The following is a 16,329-nucleotide window of genomic DNA, read 5'->3' on the forward strand; positions in this document are numbered from 1 at the left end:
AGAAGAGAGAGAAGGAGCCCTGCTGAGGCGTGGGGGGCTCCGGAGCGCAGAGATACCCAGACGGGAGCGGGAAGGCCAGCAGAGGAGCTGCGAGGAAGCGTCCGCCCCGCTGAATTCGCGGTGCGCCGCAGCGGGGAGGCAGGTCGCTTTGGGTCGCCTACACTGCAGCTTTTCAGCAAGTAAGCGACACGCTGGTGATACGGGCGAAGAGTGAGAAGTTGCCGGCGAGGGATTAGAGAAAGGTACCAGTGAGCAGGGAACGGTGCCCTGAGCAGGTGGGAGAGTTGCTTGCCCCACGGAGCCGTTTCGCCGTCGGGGAGAAGGGAACAACGGCGAATTCAGCAGCGATTGGAGGGGGAGAGGGAGCCGGCCAGCGGACTACAGTCATTTGAGTGGTGCAGCCCGGAGGAGGCCTGGGGGATAATTCAGATCAGCTTGATCCACCCCCCAGTGGGAGCAAGGCGAGTCCTAACATGGAGTGGGCAGGAGAACAGAACGCCCTTGGTCGGCTCTGGGAGGACTCATCTAATAAGATTGAGCGGAGCCCTAAAGGGCTAAGCTGGGACTGGTGCACGCTAGGAAACCCTGTTTAAGGGGCCAAGAGGTGTGGCAGTCAGGAGGCAAAGCTCAGCTGCCCAAACAAATTGAGAGGACTACACAGTTTTAGTTACTGGACTCGGGGTGGTGTCTGCTCCTGGTCCCCCAAGGTGGAGTGTGGGCATCAGCGGAATGGAGCTGATCAACAACATCGAAGGCTCATTCAGTGGGGGAGCAACCAGCATGTCCACCAAATCCAAGAGCAAAGGAGGAAGAGGGGCACAACCCACAGTGGACACGGTTTGCATGCTCCCGGCGATCTGGCCAGTGTACACCCCGAGGGAGGGCCCCAGCGCAGCTCGGGAGAAGTCAGGAGAGGAGTCTGCCCAGGAGATGGTGGAGGAACAAACTGCGATGTCCAGATAGGAATTTTTGGTGGAGCTGCATGCCTTATAGGCGAACTTGGCAAAGACCTTCCAGGACCAATTTCAGCTAATGAGAGCGGACTTGAATGAGGCATTAGGGGAGATGAGGCAAGAGATGAGGTAATTGGGAGAAAGGACCGATACTCTGGAGAAGGGCCTCCAATAAGTGGAGGACGAAACCTCAGCAAATAGCGAAGCTATAGAAAGGTTAGACGTGGCTACAAGAAACCTGGAAGTTCAAATGGAAGATTTGGAGAATAGATCCCGCAGGATCAATATCAGAGTGAAATCGCTGCCAGAGTCGGTCCTGTATAAGGATCTGAAGGGGGAGCTCCAAGGCATTTTTGCCGATATCCTGGAAGAAGGGAACTCTGAGATGATTGAACTGGACCGAGCACATAGAACCGGGTGGATGATCAAGGGCCAACGGGTGAGACCCAGAGATGTTCTCGCAGCTTTTGCTCGCTATGCCCAGAAGGAGGCAATTCTACGAGCGGCTCGGAAGAGGGAGCCCATAATGTACAAAGGACGGCAGATCGCATTATTCCAGGACTTGGCAAGCAGCACCCTTACTAAAAGGAGACAAATGGGTCCATTGTTGAAGGTGTTAAATGAGAAGGGCATAAGGTGCAAATGGACATTTCCGTTTGGTCTACTTTTCCAAAGGGAGGGAACTCAGAAGCGCATTACATCCCTACAAGAGGGGGCTGACGTCCTTCGCATTGAATTTGAGGAAACTCTGCCAAGCCCAGGAGCGCAGGGCGAGGCGGGGAGCACCAGGTTGAAACCATGGAGCTGGATGACAGTAGGAGAGAAGAGGAGAAAGAAAGGCAAAGGGGGCATGAGGCAGCAAAAAGAAACCAATGAGACATCCGGTTGTTCCTGATTAAAGGCGTGGATTGAAGGGGTGGTGGGCCTCAAAAAGGAGTTCTGTGGCTACGGGCCTCAGGAGGAGCAACCATTTAGGGAAGGGTGGAATGCCTGAGTTGGGAGAGGTGAGTACACGGGAAGGGAATAGCCTTCGAGGGCGGTTGGGGTGGGGGGGTGAGGGGAGGGGAGTGGGGGAGGGAGGGGACTGGGCATTCGAAGAAGGGAAAGAGGGAGAAGGGGGTGTGGGCAGTAATTCACAGAAGGGCCAAACGTCATATTTTAACCCCTTAAGTGGTCAACGCATGATGTAAGAGGTCTGAATACCCCGCATTGCTAGCTGTGCGGCAGAAATATTACGCAAAAGCCAATAAAGCAGATACGCTTCTAGCGCGGCTGCTTAGAGGAAAGAGGGCGAGAAACGCCATTTCGGCATTGAAGGTGGACAATGGGGAAAGGACCACAAAAAGGGAGGAAGTGCAGGAGGCTATAGCAGGTTTCTATGAGTCCCTGTATGCATCTCAATACCCCGCTGGCGAGGTGCAGGACAAATTCTTACAGTCAGTACACCTACAAGAAATTGATGGAGAAACGAGGGAAGCCCTGAACCGAGAAATCACGGAAGGTGAGGTACGGACTCTCCCTGTAAACAAAGCACCAGGGCCCGACTGGTATACCGCAGCTTTTTACAAGATGTTCGTTACGCAGCTCGCCCCACAGTTGACCTCCCTATTTAATTCCTTTAGGCAGTCCGGTAGGATCTCCCCATAAATGGTGGAAGCAAAGGTGACCCTTGTCCTCAAACCACAGAAAGACCCGGAAGAAAGATCACCTTACCCCCCATAGCCTTTGTCAATCTACATACTAAAATTTACACTAAAATATTAGCTAACAGGTTGGATGCCATCCTTCCCTTGTTAATTCACCCCGACCAGGCGGGGTTCATTAAAGACCGGCAAACGGCAGATAACATCAGGCGGGTGGCTCACCTGGTCGAGAAGGTTCAGAGAACGTCCACTCCCATGGTCTTAGTGGCCTTGGATGCGGAGAAGGCGTTTGACCGTGTGGAGTGGACCTTTCTGATTCGGGTGATGGAGAGGATGGGCACTAGAGGGGAATTCCTCACAATGGTTCAGGCTAATTACCAAGCCCCGTCAATCAGAATAATGGTGAATGGTACGGCTACCAGAAGGGTTGAGTTACAAAGGGGGACTAAGCAAGGCTGTCCGCTATCCCCCATCCTCTATGCTATTTACCTCGAACCACTGTTGCAGGCGATTAGGGAGAGGCCGGACATCAGGGGTATCCCGTTTGGGGTGGAACAACAGAAAGTCGCAGCTTTTGCTGACGACATGTTATTATTGTTGACGGAACCAAGAGAATCGATCCAAGCTAGCCTGTCCCTATTGGAAAATTATGGTGCGGCCTCAGGCTTTAAGATTAATGCTAATAAATCAGAAATTCTAAACCTAACGCTTAGAGGAGTGGAACGAGATGAGCTGAGGGGCAGTACTCCTCTCCTATGGAGCCCAGGAGGGATCAGATACTTAGGGGTAAGAATCACGGCATGGTTAGAAGGGTGGTATTCAGCAAACTTCCCTCCTCTCCTTGAAACAATCAAGAGAGACTTCCAAAGGTGGAGAGGCCTTAGAGTGTCATGGGTAGGGCGGATGGCAGCTGTGAATATGGTTACGTTCTTGAGGCTGCTGTATTTATTTCAGGCAATCCCGCCGCCCGTTCCCTCAAGCTTCTTTAAAAAAATGGGTACCCTGACCAAAGAATTTGTGTGGGAAGGGAAGAGACCAAGAGTGAGTGGTAGGTTACTGATGGCCCCCAAGATAGAAGGTGGTCTGGCTTTGCCAAATTTCCGGCGATATTATGAGGCAACTCAGTTAAGAATCATTAGAGAGTGGTTGAGGGAGAGAGAGGGGGAGGAGAGCCAGTAAAGTAAATTATGGGTGAGGATGGATAGAGCGGTGGCACACCGCAATCTAGCAGAAGTGCTCTGGCTCCCTAAAGAACACAGGCCTAGACACCTCTACGAAAGCACTATAACCAAATTACTGGCAGATCTCTGGGATAAATTGGTGAGTTTTAAAGGCATTACCACGTACCCATCCCCGTTTACTCCACTTTTCGGTAATGGGGACTTTACCCCGAGCCTCGAGAAAGGGGCCTTTGAGCAGTGGCAGGAGGGAGGCTGCGGGAAGTTATGCGACATGTTTAGGGGGGGGATTTGTTGTCGTTTCAGGAATGTAAACGAGAAATTGCAATACAAGAAAAGGAAAGACTGCGGTACGCGCAGTTGAGGCATTGGGTACTTCACCCGGAAGTTCGAAGGGCGGCAACCAGAGAACCAACACAGTTTGAAAGATTCTTATTAACCATTGATGGATCGAAGGGCCTTATTTCTAATCTCTCAAGATCCTGCAGAACTCGTTCAGACTCGGTGGCCCTAAATGCAGAAATGGGAAAAGGCTTTGGGGAGGGAAATCAGTAGGGCGGAGTGGGAGAGTCTCTGGAGAAGGATACCCAAGTTGGCAAAAGCATCACAGCTCCAGGAAATATGGTATAAGTTGTTATTTGGGTGGCATTACACTCCGGCCCGCCTTCACAAGATGTTTCCTACGAGATCATGCAGCTGTTGGAGGGGATGTGGCTTAACGGGGTCGAAGGGACACATTTGGTGGGAATCTCCCAAGATCATACCTTTTTGGAGGGAGGTACAGAGGGCGCAGGAACAGGCCTTTGGCCCGGGGGAAACGCGCACACCAATACAAGTCCTTCTGGCCATCCGAGGGGCCTCGGGGGAGAAGGGTGTCAGAGGCAGAGAAAAAGCGAAAGCAATACTGACTTTGGCAGCGCTGTTGGTAATAGCTCAGAGATGGAAGAGCCCGGTGGTCCCCATGGAACAGGATTGGTTGAGGAAAGTGTGGGACATAGTGGCCTTGGAGTGGGCATCGTACGCCATGGAGAACAAAGTGCAAGGATTTGCAGTGGACTGGGGGGAGGTCCTGACGTTTCTCAAGGCGGACTTTAGAGTGATGTGGTGTCCACAACGCCTAAGACTACTTGAGCTACAATAGGGTGGAGGAACTGCCTGCAGAGGGAAGATAGGGGATTTGAATGCTCGTCATTTTGGGGGGGGACAGGGGGAGGAGGGGGTATGTTTCATTGTTTTAGAGTTGTTGTTATATTCTGTAAAATTCAATAAAAAGAGCTTACAAAAAAAATAATTTGATTGTTTTTGTTTTTATGTTGGGATGGTAGATATCGTTTTTCTTTGCGTCCTTACAGTTTCATGGTGCTGTCGGGAGCTAAAATGAGTGATCACGAAGGAAACATTTAAGAATTTTGAGAGTTTACAAGCATGAGCGAGACAAACCCCAATACTCGAACTGCCATTTCTCTGCCGCGGTAATGGACTGCAGTGTGTTTCAATGTAAAGTCCACATTGTAATGTCATAATTTTAGAACGCCACCTCTCCGACATTAACATTGGGAGCTATGTTGAATTGTACATGCATGTTAACTCTCTGCATATGTTTAAAGTAGACTTTACCACTCACATGGAGTAGTGATATTGTTTATGTGTGTCCCTCCTACATATATTTAACTTCCCATGAAATATCTGATGCAATTGCATAAATGCATGTATTTTAATGCCGAGATAGACGGGCTTGTACAGCTATCGGTGGGTATGTTGCTGGTGTTTGTTCTTAGAGGTTTGAGTAACACTGTTCAAGACCAGTTCATCACCTTTTAAGAGTGGCTAAATGTTTGAGGTCATACGAATGACATTAGTGTAGATCTGAAATTGTCTATTCTCTGACCTGAGTTACAGCAGCAAACTGGTCATTGTTACTAAAAATGAAGAGCAAAAGCAGACTAACATAACCAGGCTTGTTCGGGTTTGACCCTCTTATTGCTGTTTTCTGAGGTTCATGAAATTCAGCAGATGCCAGCATTGACAATTTTGTGAACTCATAGGGCCTCATTACACGGATGGCGGTAAGGATTTACCGGTACCGGCAAAATACCGGTACCGGTAAATCCTTACCGCCTTACTACTGCTTTTTGCAGGCGTTAAAATCCAACCCGCTAAGGGACCTCGGAGCTAATTATGGCACCGCAAAATTGCGGTGCCGTAATTAGCGCCTTCCCCATTCCAATAGAGCCCTATGGGGCAGAAATGGGAATGGGGAAGGGCAATGGCGGAAAGGGGATTTACCGCCCCTCCAACCTTGGAATGGGGCGGTAATTCCCCTTTCCGCCAAGGCGGTGGCGGTATTTTACCGGCATGAGCCATGGCGCTAATAGCGCCATGGCTCACCGCCTACCGTGTAATGAGGCCCATAGTCCCCACTCCCGCTGCTCAGCCCATGACACATGCATGAGATCACAGGTCGGGGGAGGGGTGGGCGCAACAATGTTTCCCGCCTGGGGTGCAATCTGTTGTAAGACCGGTCCTGTACAAAACACATATCCCACCAGCATACCGCATTCAGCTCATAATCCTCACCTTAACCTCACAGTGTTACAAGACTACAAACACTGCGACTTTCACTAAACCTTGTACTCTATTTTAAACAACTGAGAAACTCTAGCATAAATAACACTCCCACCTGTGAAAGAAAACATTAGTTTAGGCATAACATTTAAACAACAGGGAAACACATTTCTTACTTCTAAATCACGAAACTTGAACAAAATTGTCCCGTCTGAGAAAGACAATCCTACATGTAGTACTAAACTTCCTAAATTATGTTTCCAACACTCACAATCCTTGTAACCTTGACCAGTTTAAACTACATTTTAATTTAGAGTTCATCTAGGGGAAGAAAGCTTGTTAAACACAGTAACAACGCTAAATCTATCATTTTACTAAATACATACTAAAATCACAGCCATGTATTTCCCTTAACAGAGGTTGCAACATCACACACACTCCATCTATACAATCTAAAATATACTCACGATACTTAAATCCTATTTAAATACTGAACAAGTCTCACATGAGAACTGCTTCTAAAACATTTGCATGACTAATAAAAAGAACATGCCAACATAAATCTTAAATTTCAACTTGTTTTAGGGAAATCTCCTTGAAAAATCTCAGAAAGTCGGGATCTAGTTCCTGCAGATTCAAATGATGGCTGTTTCCAGGTAAATCAAGAATGGCACCACATATTAAGCAAAATTGAGGTTTCCTTGCCACATCCTTCTTCAGCACTTCCCCCATTGCTGCGTCATTGCACTCTTCACAGTACCTTATATGTGGGGCAGTAGTTTCTTTATTGTCCCACCTTCTATCCAAACTCTTTTCGTTACACTTAGCTGTTTTTCCGCCATTCTGACCATCCGGGTTAACATCTTCCAAACCCTTCTTAGCGGCTCTCTTTGCTTTCCCTTTGCCAGCATCAGTGCCTGTACCCCTCAAGGTCATGCCTCTTATTTTTCTTTCCTTCTTGGCCACGAGGCACATTCCAACATCCAACGTCCATGACCTCACTGCACTCGAAGAAGGGACCTTGCTTCTATGACGTTACTACGCAACGTCACAACGTTCCGAGTGCTTCTCTTACTCGGCACTCACGACTCTGCGGCCACGTCAGAACGGTGACAAGCCGAACCTCCACACAGTCGCCAACTCCTCAGCCCACTTGCATGACGTCACCAGTCCAACCACACTGCCAGGGAGAGCAGATCTCAGCACCCCCAACCGTCGCTACACCGACTGCCGCGGCAGCCCTTGCCCAGAGCCTCGCACGCCCAACAGGAGTCCTCAGCACCCTCCTGCAGCGCACACCACACAGAGCCCAGGAGCTGCTCTCCGTTCATAGGCCCACATGGGTAAGACCTTTCTGTCGTCTTCTCTAGTGACCTTTTTCCTGGACCATAGCTCCCAGTTTCTTTCAAAATTCAGCTAATGGTACTCACCCCCAATGTATTCCAGTGCCATGCTGCAGCCGATTTAGTTCACCGCTAGAACCTTCACCACATCTTTCAATGCAATACCCCACCAACATAGAGGTAACGGGCCATAAACCCTTGGAGATCTCCAGGCCTCTCCCCTGCACAGCCACAGGCTCCAAGCCTTACAAGGCGCTGTTGCTGAGAGCTCCAAGCTCTCCAACACCAGCAATTGCTCCAGCCTTTTTCAATGCTCATGTGATGGGCACCAGCCCCTCCATAAATCTCATTGGGCCTGTTGCCCGCACCAAGTTCATGCAGAGCCGAAAGTCTCTAAATGATCACAACTGCACAACTAGAAGGCGCTCGGGCCCTAGGCAATGGAACTGCGCTCTAACTCCTGCGCCTCAATCTCCAACGCTGGGTCTCTTTGCCCTTAAACAAAGCCACAGCTGCCCCTACCTGAGAGAGAGGGTCTTCGTTACTGGATTGGGGGGGGGCGGTGCTTGTCCCTTCTTCTGTGCTGTCCCCCCAGCACAGCCAGCATCCTCGTCGCCAATGTGGAGATCTGGGTTCCAGTAAGATGACTCTCACATCATAGGATGTATAGGTAACTTCTTTATTAAGTTCCAGTGAATTACATCAGTTTCCTTGAGTCATATATATATACAAGCTGGTAACTTTCAGGTTACAATGGCAAGCACCGGAATCCTCTCTCTCTGGGCTCACATCTCAACTGACTCTCTCAGAACACCAGTCATACCACAACATTCTCCCTGGAAACATTCTATGTCAGTCAAGCCCACATTCCATTGATTCTACCAGGATGCAGGAAGAACATCACTACACATAACCTTTTAAAACTACAAGTGGTGTTTCTTGCACTGCCCTTTGATTCCAATCCCCATACCTTAATTCAGTCCGTGGTCATTGCTGATTGGCATTGATAATAAACAGAGGGCAGTGGCAAAACCTTTTGCAGAATGTTACCATTAACCACCCACCCTAACAATAGGTTTGTGCTGTCATTTAAAGGTACATCATTTGATGGGTAATATGTGAGAAGATACACTTATGATGTTTGATGATGGGTAATAGTTTAACACGTGTATCCTACATTTCAATTGGCAAAATGCCTTCATGGGGGGAATACCATAATTGCTATTCAATGTATCCAGTAGGGTTGGAGCAATAGGCATTTGTCTGTGTTTTTTTTATTTGCAATTATATCACATATACTGAGTGTTTAGTATATTTTAGATTTTATTTAAAAATCCATCAAACCTGCACAAAGAACCATCATATGAAATCCATATCTAAACATATAAAACAATATATAACAACTGCGAGCATGATAATAATAAGTAGATAGAACAGTTTTAAAAACAAAAAAGATACCATAGACACGTACAGAGTCACGTACCTTACAGTAATTAGCTATGGTCACCAATGATTAAAACACAAAGACCATAGTATGGCTCATTTAAACCACGTCCTCTTTTTTATAACAATAGGTAACTATTATATGGAGATGAACCTGGGTTGTAAGTGATATTAGCACGTGGGGACGAGGAGCTGTCTGATTGGGATGCACTGAACGCAGGCCATAACCGCCAGGATTAGCCTGTGATCCATTCCCTCCTTCACTACTTCCCTGATCTGACGGCTCTATGTGATTATCTTTAATATTAAAAGTAGCACAAAAAAATACCAATTTCTTTTTCTGGCAATTTTGTGCCGCCTTTAATTTTTAAAATACATGAATTCCTCCCCCCTACCCTTTGAAATCGGTGGTTTCATCCATGAAACCCCCCTCACACACACACCTTTTCCCAAGCCCCCACTTCACATGCAAATACACACAAATGCGCAGACACACTCCTTCCCTCAGGACCCTCCCCTCACACTGTCCCCTTTCATACACACACACAAACACACACGCAAACACATACTTACTTGAAACCCGTCTTCCCCTGCCCATCTCAGTTAGCCTGTCAGCTCCTGCGCACACTCGTGTGTGGCAGGGGCGTGACATTTGAGATTTTCAGTTTCGGCAAAATAAAAAATCGTTTTTCACTTAATACCAATCTGACATCTCTGTTTGCACACGTCCTCTCCTTCCTGCCTGTGACCACCCCATTAGCCTGTTCGTACCTCTGGGTATTAAGTGCGTTACAAATGACCTATCATGTCATATATGTCCTAGTATCTAGGGCAAGGTTTAACTGCATCCACCTAAAGGCTGTAGATGTAGCATGGGCCGGGGGGTGTGCAGCTCTATCTTGTCCAATATGCGATGCTTCAATGAATTGTACTTGCAATCCTTTTTAGCTGCTATCTTTGGTGAGGTTTTATGATTGTAGGTTTTTTCTGTGGTATAATTGCTAGATATTTTTGTATTCTGTAATGTTTTTATGGATTGTTCTTTATGCAAATCCAAAATAAACTTGATGATGATGAATAGATATATAGGTCAGGCAATAGGCCCACCCGTAGAAGTATAAAAAGCACAATTACGCCTGGCTGGCTGTAGCTCACAGCGCTGAAATTGGGATAGCATAGGAAAATATTTTCCTGAAACAGCTGCTAACTTTACTGAGAAGCTCTCCCAACTACCCTATTTACCAGAAATGAGGCCTTAAGGTATCTGCATTATGAGATGAAATTTAAACTATATTGTGGCTTATGGCAAAGGGAAATATTTCAGAGTTTTTAGGGAGGCTTTGTAGCCACCCAGGAGGGAAGAGATGGCCATGTTATTATAACATTAAAGTATCTTAGATTCATTTAATGTTGGTTACTGGACAGAAGTCCTCATGGACTGCTGAACATGTAAAGATGGGTCTCTAAGAGATCTATGAGGGAAGGCACAATGCTACCGTCGTATTGAGGGTTAATCCAAATGTTGCCCCCTTGACTTATTCAGGCTTGATTATTCACCCATTAAAGAATTCGTTTTTATGAAGTTCTGTCTTAATATACTACCCTTGGGTGATTTTATATTTGACTGGAGATGAGAATCTACTGACAAATGTGTGTATTGTAAGAAGTGAGAGAACAAAGGGATGGTTTTGTTCTTTTGCCCAGCGGATTAGGAGAAGTTAGTTAATTCCAGCTTTAAAATCATCTAAAGTCAAACCTCGATTGGATGCATTAAAGATTTGTAAACTACTGGTGGCAAAGATGCCCTTGCTAACAATATCACTGGCCTACAAACTAAAATTGAGGTCAAAAGACTACAACTTTCCAACAAGTCCTCCACCCCTAGCATACCTACTACCACCAATACCACCTCTGGTTTCACATTCAAAAAGGTAACTATACCAGAAGTCCAAAAAATCATAACTTCCCTCAAACCGTCAAATTGCAAAGGGGACAGCTGTCCCGCACAGATCATCAAGGATGCAGCAAGAGACCTATCCCCTTTCATCTCCAAGCAAATAAAACTTTCATTCTCCACTAACTCAGTACCCAACAACCTGAAACAATCATGGGTTCTCCCTCTTCTGAAAAAACAATCGCTAGACCCAGCCATTCCCACTAATTACAGGCCCATCACCACGGTTCCTTTCCTGCTAAAAATCCTTGCTAGAGTTGCCTACCTGCAAATTCAGGACTACTTAGAAACCAACCAACTGTTAGGACTGTGTCAATCTGGCTTTCGACCTCAACATGGAACGGAAACCGCCCTTGTTGACCTCAAAAGTCAGATTGATGACATTAAAGGCGAAGGAAAGGCTGCCATCCTACTCCTTCTAGACCTCTCAGCAGCGTTTGACCTGGTCGACCATAAAATACTATGTAACCACCTCTCCTCCGCTGCCCATTTCTCCTCCTCTGCTCTCACGTGGATACAATCCTTCTTGGCCAACAGAAGCATGAGGGTCTTTTCTTCCATGGCAGCAGCAGACCATATCCCCATCACCTGCAGTGTCCCACAAGGTTCCTGTGTTTTCCCCCACCCTATATGACATCTTTACAAAGCCTCTCTTTGACAAACTGGACCATCTGGGTGTCACCTACACCAACTACGCAGATGAAACCCATATACTCCTTACCATCTCGGGCAACTACAGCATTGATGTCACTAGGATAAACAAAATCTTTTCTATCATTCAGGTATGGATGGCCACACATGGCCTTTGCCTGAATGATGAGAAAACTGAACTTCTCATTGTCGGATCACCTAACAACTTACAAAAACTGAGCCCTGACTACTCCAACATCATCATCGACGGCAACACCATCCCAGTCGCTAAAAATGTGAAAACCCTCGGCTTTTATCTCGACGCCAATACCAACCTCACCAAAAAAGTTAACACGACTGCCTCAACTACCGCCTACACAAGGAAACTAATTAGAGCCTGTAGACCTTTTTTATCCACCAAAAGCTGCCTCACGTTGGCTAGGGCTCTCATACAATCTAAGCTAGACTATTGCAATAGCCTCTACCTAGGTGCCAACCAATCTATAATCAACAAACTACAGGTTCTCCAAAATAATGCGTTACGAGCAGCATTAAACATTCCTAGGCATGTGCATGTATCCGCCATCAGAATATCATGCAAATGGCTTTCCATTCAACAAAAAATTGACTTAAAAACGCTTTGCCTTACCTACAAAGCCCTTAACCACCGAGCCCCTCCCTACCTCACCAACAAACTCACCATGAAACCTGCCACCAGAATCACTAGATCCTCCAACACTCTATGCCTCACCATGCCCAGATTCACTGCTAAAAGAGCCGGCGGCTCAAGCTTGCCTCTGAACTCTGGAACACCCTGCCTTTAGACCTTAAATCAACTAAATCCTTCCTATTATTCAGGAAACGTGTCATTGGCTTGTTATTGACCAAAATCGAATCCTAAATTTGACCCAGCCTATCACAAAATTGTATATATTGTACATGCCTCATCACAAAATTGTATATATTGTACATGCCTCACCTATGCTTCAACTGCAAGTCTTAACCTCCTCTGTCTGTATATACTGTACATTATTTTACTACTGTATTACTGCAAATTCTATATATATTGTGCCTTGTAACTTGTCCTAAGCGCCCTTTTACTCCAGGGTCTGGAGCGCTATATAAATAAAATAAACAAACAAACAAACAAAGACTGTACTATACGAGGATGTAAATGATATCAATTCTGCTAGAAATTGTGAAGACATTTTGTAAATATATCAGATTAGAGAAATGCTGTCATATTATGAGATAGTATAATTAGACATCGCTGTCTGATTAGGTCTGTTCATTAATTATTTGATTAAGGGGTTTTATAATGTTTTTATGGATGGATTGTTTCAATGGCTTTTATGTATCGATGTATGGTGTTCCAAATAAAACATGTCTTAAAAAAGAACACGGTTTGGTAGTAGTGACTAGATACACACAGAAAGGAGAATATTAGGCTGAGGGATATTATAATGTTTATTGACGGTTTGTCTAGGTCTGTGCCTTAAATGTATTTATTTTTATTCGATGTATTTAATTGTTGTTTATAACGTGCCTAATCCCATACCAGAGTTTGGTTTGCCCCTGTGCTATCCTCCGTGCCATTCCATGTCCCTAGTGTCCGGAGAAGTTTGTAAAGATGTTTTAGATGGGGCTGGAAGGGCAGAGGGGTTAGTATGCCAGCAGCCTTGCTCATCGTCATTTAACAATCTTTTCATATCAATTAACCATGTTATCCTGGATGACAGCTCATGGGACCATAATTTTAAGAGCAAATCCGGTGGTAAGGTGTTGCTATCAGACACTAGTTTGCAACCTGGGGCTCTCCAGATGTTTTGGACTCTGACTCCTATGATCCATCTCCCTTGACTACACTGGCTAGGACTGATGTTAGTCATAGTTCCAAACATCTGGAGATCCAAAGGTTGCAGACCCATGCTATGAGGTGCCCACATTCCTATATGTATAATCTAGTTGCTTGGAGATTTGCGAACTCCCAATAGGCTTTTCAAAACAAATATTCTCTACAAATTAACAGTGTTGCACCGCGATGCATTTTCATTGACATTCATTCCTCAGCATCTTTTTCCCCTATAGTAATGTGAGATACTTGTTAGCCACGTAAAACGTTGTAGGAGGAATTATTAAAATGTGTACCATCCTCCCCATTAGACATTAGCCCACTTTATGTTGTTTTGATTATCCAACCATCACCAGATGACTGGAGAAATTAAATTAAATATAACATGTACACATCTCAATCTATTTTAAGCAGCACATATCAGCAACCACCATTGCTATGCTGCACTCTGTGTTTCTGAGGGCTGCTCCTGTATCTCCACTCAAAGACATCACACAGAGCACACACAGAGTAAGAAAGCATAGGGGGATATAGGCTAACATCTGACATCTGTTCTCCGTTGGTGCATTCTCCTGCACAGGTGTTGCCATCCAAAAGGTTGGCTCGTGCAAGGACTGTGGATAGAGCAGGGAAGATACAATATGAGTATTTACATACATGCTCAGCTATTGCTGTGGCTGATGGAGGAAGTACAGCTTCTCCAGCTTTCCGAGAAAGCCAAGAAATATGGGGGCTGGGGAAAGGAAGAGGCAGGTGTCAGCTGGAAGATCAGAGGTGCAGCTGGTAGCTCTGAGACTCCTGTGAGGCATTGATAATTGGTTCAACAGTGATGGGTGCACACAGCGCTTGGGTAATTCATGCTGCAGAATTGGGAAGCAATGGTGGGGTGAAGGGGCAAATGGCTCAGATACATCTAAATGAAGACAGAGAATGACCAATCTGGCAATCATATTTAGCATTCAAGGTGGGACATTTGCCTCTAAGGCTGGAGACTAGAGAATGTGATTGAACAACATAAACTGCCCTTCTGTGGCAAGACCCCTGACTTTTTTCATTTGGCTGATTGGTTAAATCAACTCTTTTCCACTGTTGATTTATCATCCAAATCCTCACCAGGAATGCAAACCGTGTATGTGCCCTTAGACAGACTCCAAAGCTCTCATGGTAAGACACCAGATTTCCTGTTTTAGTCTCCTCTCACAATAGGTTGTCTGGTACCTAGGGAATTATGGTAGACTACTGTATTCAATTCCAGTGTGGTGGATCCTGCTCTATGTTAGGACTGTCTGGTCCCAACCCACACTACTGGTGCCAGGATGCCTGGATTTCCTGAATGACTGGGACCACCATGGACCATTATTAGTCCACGATTGGGATGCCTGCATGAGAGCAGATCTTCGATTGGAAGTCCTCGATTTTGGCGCAAAGCTAATCTTGGATGAGAGAAGGGGTACTGCATCCATTTCAGGTGATAACCTGAGTTCTCCCTGAACTACAGAAGGAGTCAAGTATCTTGCACAAAGAAACAAACTAGTGAAACGGCCGGAGATGATCTAGAAGGTTTTGGCACCCTTCACCCTTTGTGTTAGCCATTCGCTTCCTAGCTATCCTCACCTTTTGAAAACTGCTCTGCCGCCAAGGGCAGATCCTACTTGAATAGTGGGAAAACATTCTTCATTGCCTCCAGCCCCTTCCTGACTTGCTATAGCCCTCCCAAGAAGACCCGCTTTTTGTTCTGTCTGCGCGATCGTGTGTTTTTACGCAATACTGTACTGTTGGGCACAAAGCTCCCCTCTTCTTAGGGCTGGACTCGAACGTTAGGGAACAACTCCAAAGAATTGTCTAATCCTCCTAGTATTTTAATTCAAACGTCTCTTTCCAGATTGTGGATGTGTTCTACTGCTGTGTCACATTAGGAAATGTAATGTGTTCTACTGCTGTGTCGCATTAGGAAACTTAATGTATTTATGTTATCTAGTATAAGGATTTTGTGTGATAACTGTTTTGATCTAACTAAAGTTGATTTGTGTTTATTGGTCCAGCCGACAATAAACGTATAGATATTTTTCAAATACACTTGTCTAAGAGTAATTTGTGGTTCGTTACTATGCGTGCTCATTGTGGGCTTCCGTTCACTCTCACCCCTCCTGAGACTCAGTCTTGACCGCCTGTCAAGTTACCTAGATTGGTCTGGCTTGTCCAGAAGATTCCCCTGTTTCACTAAACTGAGCATGGCATCCTAATCATCTGCCTACCAGGTCAGAGTTCAGAAATCCATCTTAACACTCCACACCAGTGTATCCCTATGAGGAACCTTTGTATAAGGTCAAGTACCCAGTACAATAGCCTTACTTTGTGTTCCAAGATATGCAAGACAAATATTGCCATATGAGGTCGCAGCATCTGATGTATGAGGGTTGCATAGCCAAGAGCAGATCTGGCTGAAAAAATAATCTGAATCTGAGTGAATGCCTCAATTGATGCCAAGGAAAGTTTGAATGTGGTGACCGCTAGTAATTAGGTGGCTGCCAAAACTTGAAAAACTTGAAAGTCATGGAATTGTGTGAGTGGGAACTAAGACCGTATTTATCTCCTCAGATTCCTTGATATCAGAGGTCTGTATCCATACATTGATGAATGGTGGAGGTTGAACCTAGGACTGAATGCAGATAACAGAAAAGAAGCCGATCCAAGACAAAAAGTGAGAGAAGGATCATCCAGAGTTGTAAACCCTCCAAGGCTCCCTTCTGAGGATAAAGTTCTGTCAA

Source organism: Ambystoma mexicanum, chromosome 13, assembly GCF_040938575.1.
Source record: "Ambystoma mexicanum isolate Mex_15411 chromosome 13, UKY_AmexF1_1, whole genome shotgun sequence".
NCBI lineage: Eukaryota > Metazoa > Chordata > Amphibia > Caudata > Ambystomatidae > Ambystoma > Ambystoma mexicanum.